The following is a 13024-nucleotide window of genomic DNA, read 5'->3' on the forward strand; positions in this document are numbered from 1 at the left end:
GATAAGTGTGTGAATTAGACCATTTTCCTGTCCTGCTAAGCATTCAAAATGTAACGAGTACTTTTGGATGTCAGGGAAAATGTATGGAATAAAAAGTACATTATTTTCTTTAGGATCATAGTGAAGTAAAAGCTGTCAAAAATATTAATAGTAAAGTACTACAAAAAAACGACAAGTTAAAAACCTTTAAAGTACTACTTATGTATACACCACTGGTAGGGGTGAATCATGTTGACAGGCTTTTTTTGACTGGGTTTTTACTGATGTGATCTTCCTGTCTAGTTTTGAGCCCCCCCCCCAGGTTTGTGCAGTTAAGGAGATTTTTGTGGGCTATACTCAGCCTTGTCTCAGGGTAGTAAGTTGGTGTGGGGGCTGTTAATATTACATTTACATTTAAGTCATTTAGCAGACGCTCTTATCCAGAGCGACTTACAAATTGGTATAAATATCCCTCTGGTGGTGTGGGGGCTGTGCTTTGGCAAAGTGGGTGGTGTTATATCCTGCCTGGTTGGCCCTGTCCGGGGGTATTAGGGAAAGGGGGATACCTAGTTAGTTGTATAACTGAATGCCTTTAACTGAAATGTGTCTTCTGCATTTAACCCAACCCCTCTGAATCAGAGAGGTGCGGGGGGCTGCCATAATCAACATCCACTTCTTCAGCGCCCGGGGAACAGTGGGTTAACTGCCTCGCTCAGGGGCAGAACAACAGATTTTTACCCTGTCAGCTCGGGGATTCGATCCAGCAACCTTTCGGTTACTGGCCCAACGCTCTGACCAATATTATCGGACAGGGCCACAGTGTCCACAACCCTCTCTCTCTACCGCACCTGCTGTTTCAACCTCTGAATGCTCGGTTATGAAAAACCAACTGACATTTACTCCTGAGGTGCTAACCTGTTGCACCCTCTACAACCACTGTGATTATTAGTTGACCCTGCTGGTCATCTATGGACGTTTGAACATCTTGGTCTTAATGGCCATGTACTCTTATAATCTCCACACGGCACAGCCAGAAGAGGACTGGCCACCCCTCAAGGCCTGGTTTCTCTCTAGGTTTCTTCCTAGGTCCCTGCCTTTCTAGGGAGTTTTTCCAAGCCACCATGCTTCTACATCGGCATTGCATGCTGTTTGGGTTTCAGCCTGGGTTTCTGTATAAACAGTTTGTGACATCTGCTGATGTAAAAAGGGTTTTATAAATACATTTGATTTGATTTAGGAGAGCCAGCCTATGGATATATATTATATAAGGGCTTGTTCAGTTGGACTGGGGAAACACAACACCACTTAAGTTATAATAAGCACTCTTGATAATGCACACTGGTTGGGAAAATGTCTCTGATCTCAAGTAAACAGTGTACTTATTAGTCAACTGTTCTCTTTCACTTGATTGCCATTGCCACAACCTGGTCTCAGAGTGTTTATGTAAATTCCGACTATGTTATGTTTTGTATAGTATGTAATAACTTGTGGATGCCCATCCATTTCATATGATATGTTACGAATTACAAATCTTTTATATGTCAAAAAGTACACTGTTACAAATTTTCAAAAAGTACAATATGTTACGAATTTGCAAAACGTATGATATTTTACGAATTCTAGCTAGTTGGCTAACGTTAGCTGGGTTAAGGGTTAGGGTTAAGGTTAGGAGTTGGGTTAAGGTTCGGGTTAGCTAACATGCTAAGTAGTTGAAAAGTATCTCAAAAATAGTAAGTACTTGCTAATTAGTTCAAATGCTAAAGTTGTCTGTGATGAGATTCAAACTCGCTAACTTTGGTTTGCTAGACATTCACGTTATACGCCCACCCATCCACCCTGACCGTTATGCACCCACCCCGTCCAACCAACTACTTTAGTTTTTGCCTTAAGGAACCATATCAAATGTAACATATCAAAAACATTTGAGTATTCCGGATGTAAGTTTTCCATGTCACGTCTAGTCTGAGAGCAGGCTGATTGCCATTATTCACTTAGGCAAATATTCAATCATACAAACTGCACAGGCAATTATTGTTACAGTACGATTAGCGGTAATGGAAACTTTATTATCCCCAAAGGGGAAAAGAAAGGAGGAAGTTGGCAAACGGTCCAGACGAATGGACCTTTCGTCAAAACAAGACATTATGGGTTGAGGTACATTGCAGTGTTGAAGGGGTTCCACTACACAGTAACGTCAGAATGATTAAGAATTACTTTATTAAATGTTTACTTACTTTTTGTTATTTGTGAACGTGTGCAAGCAATAACATTATATATAAAAAAAAATGTCTGTACGTTTTAGATGCTAATGCCATCCCTTCCTCTAAACTGCAAAAACAATTATCTCAATTAACTACATTTCTCGATCTCTATCGACGAGTCAGTATTGCTTAAGTGCTGTAGTAGAGTTTCATCCTTCCGGTTCTCTACTGTCCAATCACAGGATTCCATAATGCTCTCACGTTCTCTTCTCACAACTGACTGTGTACCAAATATAAAATCACTAAACAAAGAGCACTTCCACCCTATCTTTTTTTTTCATTTCAGTGACTTCCTTGATTCAGCTGAAGGGGAACAACATTTTAAAGTTGTAGAAAGGACAAGTCTGGAAAATCACATTTTCACAGATCTGAACTGTTTTTTCAATGATCAGTGAAAAGAGAATGACAAACAGACATCAAACTAGATCAGAGACGAAACCCCTCTAGCGCGCACACACACACACCACACACATATATATACACACACACACACACACACACATATACGCATACACACACACACATACACACACCACAAATGGAAGTCCCCACATGAAGCAGTAGCTCTTACAGTGGGACATGCCAGAAAAAAATCACAAATTCCACATGAAAAACATCCCCCTAATCCTTTGGTTTCTCTGATCCTGTGCTTTAACATCGACTACCATTTCAAGAGTTTGTGTGAAAATGATCATACAAACAGCTAAAAAGTGCAGGGTAGACATTGGGTAAAAATATCAGGGTAGTTTATCAGAGGCAGGGAAGCTACAGGGCCGCCCAGAAAGCATTGCAGTGATCTGTGAACACTTTGCATAAATACTGTGCAAGTAAAAGAGAGAGGGGATTGATAATAAATATCTTGTTTTTTCGGCTCGTAAATTAAACAAAGTTATAACAATCTGTTGGAGAGCAGTGGTGTCCTGAATATCAAATTGAGACGCTTGCCAAAGCTTCCTGAACTGTCAACACTAAGAAACATTTCCTATTCTTATTGCTTTGTTCAAATGGTATTTGAAATCGTTCATCAAGCATTTGCTTGAGCCAGACTGGAGTACCAGGTGGGTGGGATTTGCACTTTTGGGATTATTATTATTGGTTCCATTGTGCCCGACAAGTGCAATCAAGCACAGATAACATATTTGAAACATATGGAGGCTTGAATGGGGAGACGGGGTAAACTGAAGCTGCTCTAGCCTGGATGGGGGAAATGATGACCTGAAAATATAAGGTGGAATGGAGGAGATTAGTTACTAGATCTTAATACTGTGTGGGTCGAGCAGTCAACAAGTCGAGCAGTCATTTGAAAGAGTAAGAAAATTTCAGCAAGACAACTCAAAGGCGAAATCCATTAAAGCCAAGAAAATGGAATTCATTACCCTTGACAATCAACCATTCTCTGTCGTGGGTGATGTTGGCTTTCGCCGACTGGTCGAGCACTGATACACACTACCAAGTGCGCTATTTTTCAGATGTTGCCCTACCAGAGTTACACAGTAATAGCATCACTGCTATTAGCTTCATGACATACTGTACATACTATGGAATGCAGGTTATGTCTTTGCGTCTCAGAAAATATACAGTAGCACTGTCAAAGCTGTACAAAAAAGTCTGCAAACAAGCAAAAACCGGCCATGAAAGATGTGTTTACAATACCGCGTTGATAATAAAGCATCATCTGTTCGACTGCAACTTCTGGGGTAGATAGATTTAGCTTGGTGCCTAGCTAATACCAATACAACCAGCCTGAAAACAATAACCAGTAGAAACTGCAGTCATTTTCATTATTCTTAGCAATGATTTAGGAATCCTTGTGAGTAAGTATTAGCTAGGTTGCTACTGTTGTTCGCCTATTGAAATTGAACTTCAGTTCATGAAAATAAATAGCTAGCCAGCCACTTAACCCTGTTGCCCAAAGCTAACGTTATAAGCAGCCAGCTAGCTTCATCTGGCTAGTGAGGCTCGACCCGGAGCAGGGTATGTGTTGTGAAGCTAGCCACAATAAGAATTAGGCACAATAGTGAATTTGCGGTTTGCCTACAAAATAAAAGTATATCATGTCTGACCACCATTAATCAATTAAGAACTGTCTTAGAAATTAGGGTTATTTTAGATGACACCTAGCTATATAGTTCAATGGCTCAGACACAAGAGGCATGTGGCAGGGTCTACAGTCAATCACGGACTACAAGAAGAAACCCAGCCCAGTCACGGACCAGGATGTCTTGCTCCCAGGCAGACTAAATAACTTTTTTGCCCGCTTTGAGGACAATACAGTGCCACTGACACGGCCTGCAACGAAAACATGCGGTCTCTCCTTCACTGCAGCCGAGGTGAGTAAGACATTTAAACGTGTTAACCCTCGCAAGGCTGCAGGCCCAGACGGCATCCCCAGCCGCGCCCTCAGAGCATGCGCAGACCAGCTGGCCGGTGTGTTTACGGACATATTCAATCAATCCCTATACCAGTCTGCTGTTCCCACATGCTTCAAGAGGGCCACCATTGTTCCTGTTCCCAAGAAAGCTAAGGTAACTGAGCTAAACGACTACCGCCCCGTAGCACTCACTTCCGTCATCATGAAGTGCTTTGAGAGACTAGTCAAGGACCATATCACCTCCACCCTACCTGACACCCTAGACCCACTCCAATTTGCTTACCGCCCAAATAGGTCCACAGACGATGCAATCTCAACCACACTGCACACTGCCTAACCCACCTGGACAAGAGGAATACCTATGTGAGAATGCTGTTCATCGACTACAGCTCGGCATTCAACACCATAGTACCCTCCAAGCTCGTCATCAAGCTCGAGACCCTGGGTCTCGACCCCGCCCTGTGCAACTGGGTACTGGACTTCCTGACGGGCCGCCCCCAGGTGGTGAGGGTAGGCAACAACATCTCCTCCCCGCTGATCCTCAACACGGGGCCCCACAAGGGTGCGTTCTGAGCCCTCTCCTGTACTCCCTGTTCACCCACGACTGCGTGGCCATGCACGCCTTCAACTCAATCATCAAGTTTGCGGACGACACAACAGTGGTAGGCTTGATTACCAACAACGACGAGACGGCCTACAGGGAGGAGGTGAGGGCCCTCGGAGTGTGGTGTCAGGAAAATAACCTCACACTCAACGTCAACAAAACTAAGGAGATGATTGTGGACTTCAGGAAACAGCAGAGGAACACCCCCTATCCACATCGATGGATCAGTAGTGGAGAGGGTAGCAAGTTTTAAGTTCCTCGGCATACACATCACAGACAAACTGAATTGGTCCACTCACACTGACAGCGTCGTGAAGAAGGCGCAGCAGCGCCTCTTCAACCTCAGGAGGCTGAAGAAATTCGGCTTGTCACCAAAAGCACTCACAAACTTCTACAGATGCACAATCGAGAGCATCCTGGCGGGCTGTATCACCGCCTGGTACGGCAACTGCTCCGCCCTCAACCGTAAGGCTCTCCAGAGGGTAGTGAGGTCTGCACAACGCATCACCGGGGAAAACTACCTGCCCTCCAGGACACCTACACCACCCGATGTTACAGGAAGGCCATAAAGATCATCAAGGACATCAACCACCCGAACCACTGCCTGTTCACCCCGCTATCATCCAGAAGGCGAGGTCAGTACAGGTGCATCAAAGCTGGGACCGAGAGACTGAAAAACAGCTTCTATCTCAAGGCCATCAGACTGTTAAACAGCCACCACTAACACTGAGTGGCTGCTGCCAACACACTGTCATTGACACTGACTCAACTCCAGCCACTTTAATAATGGGAATTGATGGGAAATGATGTAAATATATCACTAGCCACTTTAAACAATGCTACCTTATATAATGTTACTTACCCTACATTATTCATCTCATATGCATATGTATATACTGTACTCTAGATCATTGACTGCATTCTTATGTCACTAGCCACTTTAACTATGCCACTTTGTTTACTTTGTCTACATACTCATCTCATATGTATATACTGTACTCGATACCATCTACTGTATGCTGCTCTGTACCATCACTCATTCATATATCCTTATGTACATATTCCTTATCCCCTTACACTGTGTATAAGACAGTAGTTTTGGAATTGTTAGTTAGATTACTTGTTGGTTATCACTGCATTGTCGGAACTAGAAGCACAAGCATTTCGCTACACTCGCATTAACATCTGCTAACCATGTGTATGTGACAAATACAATTTGATTTGATTTGATTTGATTTGAGCTAGCTAACTATATAGCTACTGAAACAGGTTGTCGTTTTGCTATGTTTTTGGGGAAGAACATTGTTTGCATCCATGAGCTAGCTAGCTTTTTATGACCAGCACTGTAGGTGCGCAAGACAACTTTGCAAGGATCATAGCACACGTATTGATGAATGTTGTTGTGACATATGAAATACGAGTGATAGTGTAATCAATGTGTAATAACTATGTAAAGAATGTATGAACTGTTAAATTATTATGTGACTTGCAGTCATATTCAGGTCCTGATTGGTCAACAAGTTTATTTGACACGTCAAATAGTGCAATCTTTTTTGACACACAAAGACCCAAACGGCGTTCCATAGTAATCCTGCTTGAGAATGAAACGACTGAACAAATGAACAACGAAACAACACAGCAAGTAAGTGAAAAAAATAGGTTTTGATTATGTTTTACTGGTAATGGGGACATATGTAAATGCCAACAAAATGACTTTTTGGTCAGTGTGTGTAACCTTTATTTAACTAGGCAAGTCAGTTAAAAACATTCTTACAATGACGGACCGGACGATGCTGGGCCAATTGTGTGCCACCCTATGGGATTCCCAATCACGGCCGGATGTGATACAGCCTGGATTCGAACCAGGAACTGTTGTTACGCCTCTTGCACTGAGATGCAGTGCCTTAGACCGCTGCGTACAACTGTACTAGAATGCTTAAAAGGCTGCTAAAAATTTTAATATCGGTTATCGGTAACGTTTTTTTTGTGAATGAAAATATCAGATATCGGTATGGGCCAAAAATATGATATCGGTGCATCACTACTTAATACTCCATTTAACCCCTGCTCTTCCATAAAATAATTGATTTGATTGTTTCTTGGGTTGTTTCTGTGGTTACAGATGTTTTTTGTATAGTCTGTGTTGCCTATCTATCTAGATTTATTTTCCAACGTGCATTGGTCCTCCATATTTGTCATACTATGAAAATCAATGCTTAATGGTTATCCTCCTCCTGAATAGAAATGTAAGGGAGCAGCATTATCCTGGACAGAGCCTCTGACCATACTTCCTTCCTCCCTTCCTTGAGATAACCACTGGATAATTGTAGCAATAGTGTCACCTTATTGCTTTAAACCAATCCATTCCACTTAGCTTTATTATGATTGACTTACAGTGAAGGAAAGAAGGAAGGATGTATTTTGAGGTATTTGAACAGAGTCTATAGTGTGACTGCAGAGGGGTGTGGAAGAGCAGCCGGGAGGAAGAAGGAAGAGGGCAGACCTGGACGGGAGAATAAAATAAAGGGTTCCTCTGGGAGGGCCATGTAGATCATGGTGGAACTTGCCCGCCCTCTCGACCCTTCCACAAGTGACCTCCCTCCCTCTGAGATCCACATTGCCTACGCTAAAACAATAAACCTGCTCCAAGTTCCAGCAGCAAAGCAGGGGTTTACTGCTAGGAATGGCACTCATCTCTGTCACTCTGTAGTGTGTGTGGCCATCTGTCTCTCTGTATAATTAATAATGTTTTGCTCTGCTATAAAGTATTAATGGGCTACAAAGTAACATTTTGGAGCGGTTACTGGGGAGAGTCCTGCAGCGTGATCACTACATTTTGGAGCGGTTACTGGGGAGAGTCCTGCAGCGTGATCACTACATTTTGGAGCGGTTACTGGGGAGAGTCCTGCAGCGTATTTTGGAGCGGTTAGTGGGGAGAGTCCTGCAGCGTGATCACTACATTTTGGAGCGGTTACTGGGGAGAGTCCTGCAGCGTATTTTGGAGCGGTTAGTGGGGAGAGTCCTGCAGCGTGATCACTACATTTTGGAGCGGTTACTGGGGAGAGTCCTGCAGCGTGATCACTACATTTACATTTACATTTAAGTCATTTAGCAGACGCTCTTATCCAGAGCGACTTACAACTACATTTTGGAGCGATAACTGGGGAGAGACCTACAGCTTGATCATTACTGGAGTACTTTCAGAGCACCTGGTAACATGAACATTATATTCCCATTGTCTCTTATGAGCCTCAAAGGGCTCATAAACAGATTTTGATTGTCCCACAAAATATTCAAACTTTCCTCAAGGCCTTGCTTTAAAACCACCTAGAGTCCCTGTCCGCACACCGGCGGAAATCTAAATCTCTTTAGTATCATTTTAAAAATCAGTTTAACCAAGTTTGCAATCCACTGCATCCACAAATGGCGGCCTTCCACATCTGTGGTGGAAGGTGGCCGAGCAACAGCTGTGTTTGTCAGACCACGAGACACCCCAAAAATTGGTCTTCTAACAGAAATGTCTGTAGTGTCCGAACGTTTTGGCCTACAAAACTAACATGACCACTCTATGGAAAGATGAGAATCACGAATGTAGCGGGATTAGTCTGAAGTTGGTACCACCATTCTGCCAACTCCTGTCTGTAGCTTGCGAACAGTTTGGGCTACACAACAGTTTGGAGACTCATCTAAAAGGTAGCCCGGTACCATTTAAAAAAATGAATGGATGTACTGTATATATGGAAGTACTTTAGTACCAAGGAAAATGAGTTAAATATGGGTAAAATGGCATCAACATCAATTGGGTAGTGTTTGTATAGTTTGTGTTTGTGTTATGAGGTTATAGGTGGTTAGATATAGCCTGGGGACCACAGTAATGACACAACTACCTCATTCTTCTCTCTGCAGATTCTCAAAACACAATACATGTCTACAAAAATACCCTACCTAGTGATACTATTGACAAGAATGTTCTGTCAGTCAATGGGCTGTGAGAAGTTTACAGATAGCCCTTTGAGATGAGGAAGGGGTTTTGGTTGTGCAGGGTTGTGCTTAGAGACAGAAAATGTATTGTTGTGTATGAGAACGATTGGAAGGTGCCATTTCTCCTCAATCTCCCAAACACAACCATACATGTTGCGTAAGAACTGCCTTCCTCAAACTTTTCACACCTTCTGCAGCCCCTCAGTCCATTCACTTTGTTGACTGATCGTTCCTCTCAAAAGCATCTCCCAATGTCCCTCATTGTCCCTAAGCAATACTCTAGTCTCTCTAAACACTCCCAATCGGTTGATACCTTTACCAACAAAGATGTGTTGCCCTACTTCCCTTCCACAAAAAGTGTAAAAAGGTAACACTACAACCATGTCTTTTCAGGAGATATGCAGCACCAGTATATCTTCTGCAAGAGATCCAAACAGTTGGTGGTTAAGGTCTACGAGCCCTACACCAGTTCCGGCAGAGTCTTATCCAACTGTCCGTACACTGCAAACAGGACAAGACCATTTGGCACAAGCACAAAGAGTCTCAGCTTCTACAACCCACCATGCCAAACACCATTGCCAGTATACCGAAGCTGGATAAAGGACTATGGCTGCGTTTACACAGGCAGCCCAATTCTGATCCTTTTTCCACTAATTGGTCTTTTGACCAATCACATCAGTTCTGTAGCATCAAACAGATTTTAGACATTCATATATATCAAAAGTATTATTATTTGTCAAAATGTCAAATACAGGGGAGTGTACACTATTTAATGCTAACTCAAAAAGAGATCTTGGTATTATATGGCAAAAGTAACATAAAGTACAGTTCAGTTCGTCTCAGATGCAGAGCACTGTAGCTACAGACTTAGGTGAGAACTGTAGATATCCATTACTGGGAGTTACAGGATAGGTACTGTTTGATGTAGCACAGAGAATTTTTAACCAATCTTAGCAATACTGTCTTCATCCTCGATTTGTGAACATAGGAGTCTCATAAAATGTCTATGTCCAGTTGCAGGGGGTCCATTTTGAATTTAGAAAATGCTGTTATTAAAATAAAATTGCTCCATAAAGTAATCCTACAATGTCTATGCTGCCATCTTGTCTATTTCAAGTCTTCACTCATTGATCGAGACAGGTAGATGTCCACCCCAAAGTGCTGCCTGTCATGATGACAGACACCTGTCTCAATTAAACTTGGTATCATTCAAGCAGATTGGTCTTCTCTTTTCAGCAGGATCCATTTGCTTTCCAATGTGTTTTCACGTGATTTTATTTGAAATATTGCAAAAGGCCTGTTTTGGCTGCATGCTGTTCACTGACAGATTTGATGGGCATTCCTGACTGTAGACATACCTTGTGATTGGGCTACACACCATCCACCTCTAGGCAAATTGCTAGGCAATTTTTTTTATTAGCTATTTATCTTCTGTGGCTAAATTATAGGCTTACTCCTGGTGTAGTATTCAGACTTATAAAATGTTCTTCTGAACAGACAGCAGTAATTCTATAACTTTGGCAAATGTATTTCAATTTCGCAGGGGTGCTTCGCCTCTAGCACCCTTCCCGGGGTTATGATTCTATAAGGAAATAAATGATGAAGTGCAACGCTGGAGAGATGAGAGTTGCAGGCTCATGTCTATCAGAGCAGAGAGAGGGAGAGAGATCATAGAAAGTGAATCTAATTTTAGTTCTGAGAGAAATACAGGCATACTTCTCTCTTTCACCACAGCAATGGCCACAAGTTGGTCTATATAAGTTACAATGTTGCACAAACCATAAACCAGGGTTGGCCCAACAAATCAATTCTTATAATATCAGGGACATTTTCACATTACGTTTTTTAAGTGGCAGGAGAAATGTAGAGGAGTCAAAATTGAATTAACTCTGATTGCTATTACGATTTTTTACAAACAGTAGCAAAATTCATGCCACAGCAGGTACCTGATTCTGACAAATGGGTTCCAACTAAAACAAAACTGAGAAGTGCCAGATCCTCTTCTGGTCAAGCATCTCAAATGTAAACATATTAAATATGTTTTTGAACAACATACTGTGCAACATGGTCATTTTTTACCCAACCACCAGCAGTTTCCCCCCTACATTCATAGTATTTCCTGCATTTACAATACTTTGTAAAATGATCCACACAGTGCAATAGAACATGTCTGAACTGCCCTAGAGTAGCAAAGTGAGGGGTGGATATCATTGCAGGGGTGGATATCTGATAACAGTGGGTGAAAAAGAGTGCCACTGTGGTGGTCTCCGATAGAGGTGTTGGTTTAGATATAGTGGAACCCATAAGGGTTCTACACCTGCATTGCTTGCTGTTTGGGGTTTTAGGCTGGGTTTCTGTACAGCACTTTGAGATATCAGCTGATGTACGAAGGGCTATATAAATACATTTGATTTGATTCTACCTGTAACCAAAAAGGGTTTTGCCTGGAACCAAAAATGGTTCTCCTATAGGGACAGCCGAATAACCCTTTTGGAACCCTCTTTTCTTAGTGTGCGAGAGCAGAGGATAGTGTAAGGACCAGACCCGGAGTTAAGTCTGGTGTTGGCTGGTCCAAGAGAGACACTAGCAAGAGTGTCTGCTCGAGTGTCTGCTGTGGTGCTAGCTCAAGCACTGGTAGCTGCGGATCTGGTCCTGCAGGTTGATTAGGTTGGAGGACTGGCAGTTGCGGGTTGGGCTGCAGCTCTGGCGACGTCTCTGCTTCCTTGAGCGCTATTCTTCGCAGGGCAGGTATGGTTTGCTGGAGTACAAAGTGCGGCGTTGCTGGCTGGACGTACTGCCTGACGGGCCGAGGAGCTGGCAAGGGCACTGGCTGAAGAACCTTCTGGGGTGCTTGTGACCAGGGGACAAGCTTGAGCTGAACTGGCTGGACGTTGGAGGCTGCTGCACTGCCTGGTACACAGGATACATTTGGTTGATTCTGTGATACTCAGGGACTTGAGGAGCAGGCCAGGCTTGGGTTGCTGTCAGTAACCAGCAGAGGTTTTGGAGCTGGTGAGTGCTGGACAGGAACAGGACTCAGGACCGGCACTGCGAGTTCTTTGTGCCCACGTAGTGCCTTGGGTTTACCTCTTGCAGCTACAGCCCGCAGTTCCTCAATGACAGCATCCGTGATTCGCTGGAGCCTTTTCCCCATGTGCTGGAGCTTCCGTAGCTCCTGTTCCTCCTCTTCTCGATGGCGTGTGAGCCTGGTCTGGGTTATGACATGCGGTATGAACTGCATCCTGTCGCTCGTGGTCGTAATCCAGGACAATTGCACCTATCCGGCTTGAAGGACCATGAAAAATAGCGACACCATGTGGTGGTCTCAGACAGAGGTGCCAGTTTAGATATAGATGCAACTGTCCCGGCGTCCCAGTAAGAGGATGGAAAGGAACAGTAGGAGACAGGGATACAATTCGCACTTTATTGCCACACACACACACACACACACACACACACACAGACATACACAGACACAGACAGAGCAAACCGGAAGTGGACTAGGTTGTAGAGTGTTCAGGAGAGGGACTAAGGGTTTTGTTCAGTGAGAGTATTCACTGAGTAAACATTATGAACACCAGCTCTTTCCATGACATACTGACCAGGTGAGTCTAGGTGAAAGTTATGATCTCTTATTGATGTCACCTGTTACATCTGTTAACCACCACTTCATTAAGTCAGGATTCCTATTTGACTCAGCCATGCCTTCTTTCCCATCCAACATTTCCTCATCTCCCACCCCATCTAATGTGACTATCCCTGATGCTTCTCCCTCTTTTCCCCTGCCCAGCTACAAAGTCTCTCCCTTTAGGATGACACGGAATCTAA

This window comes from Oncorhynchus nerka, linkage group LG6 (genome assembly GCF_034236695.1).
Source record: "Oncorhynchus nerka isolate Pitt River linkage group LG6, Oner_Uvic_2.0, whole genome shotgun sequence".
Classification (NCBI taxonomy): domain Eukaryota; kingdom Metazoa; phylum Chordata; class Actinopteri; order Salmoniformes; family Salmonidae; genus Oncorhynchus; species Oncorhynchus nerka.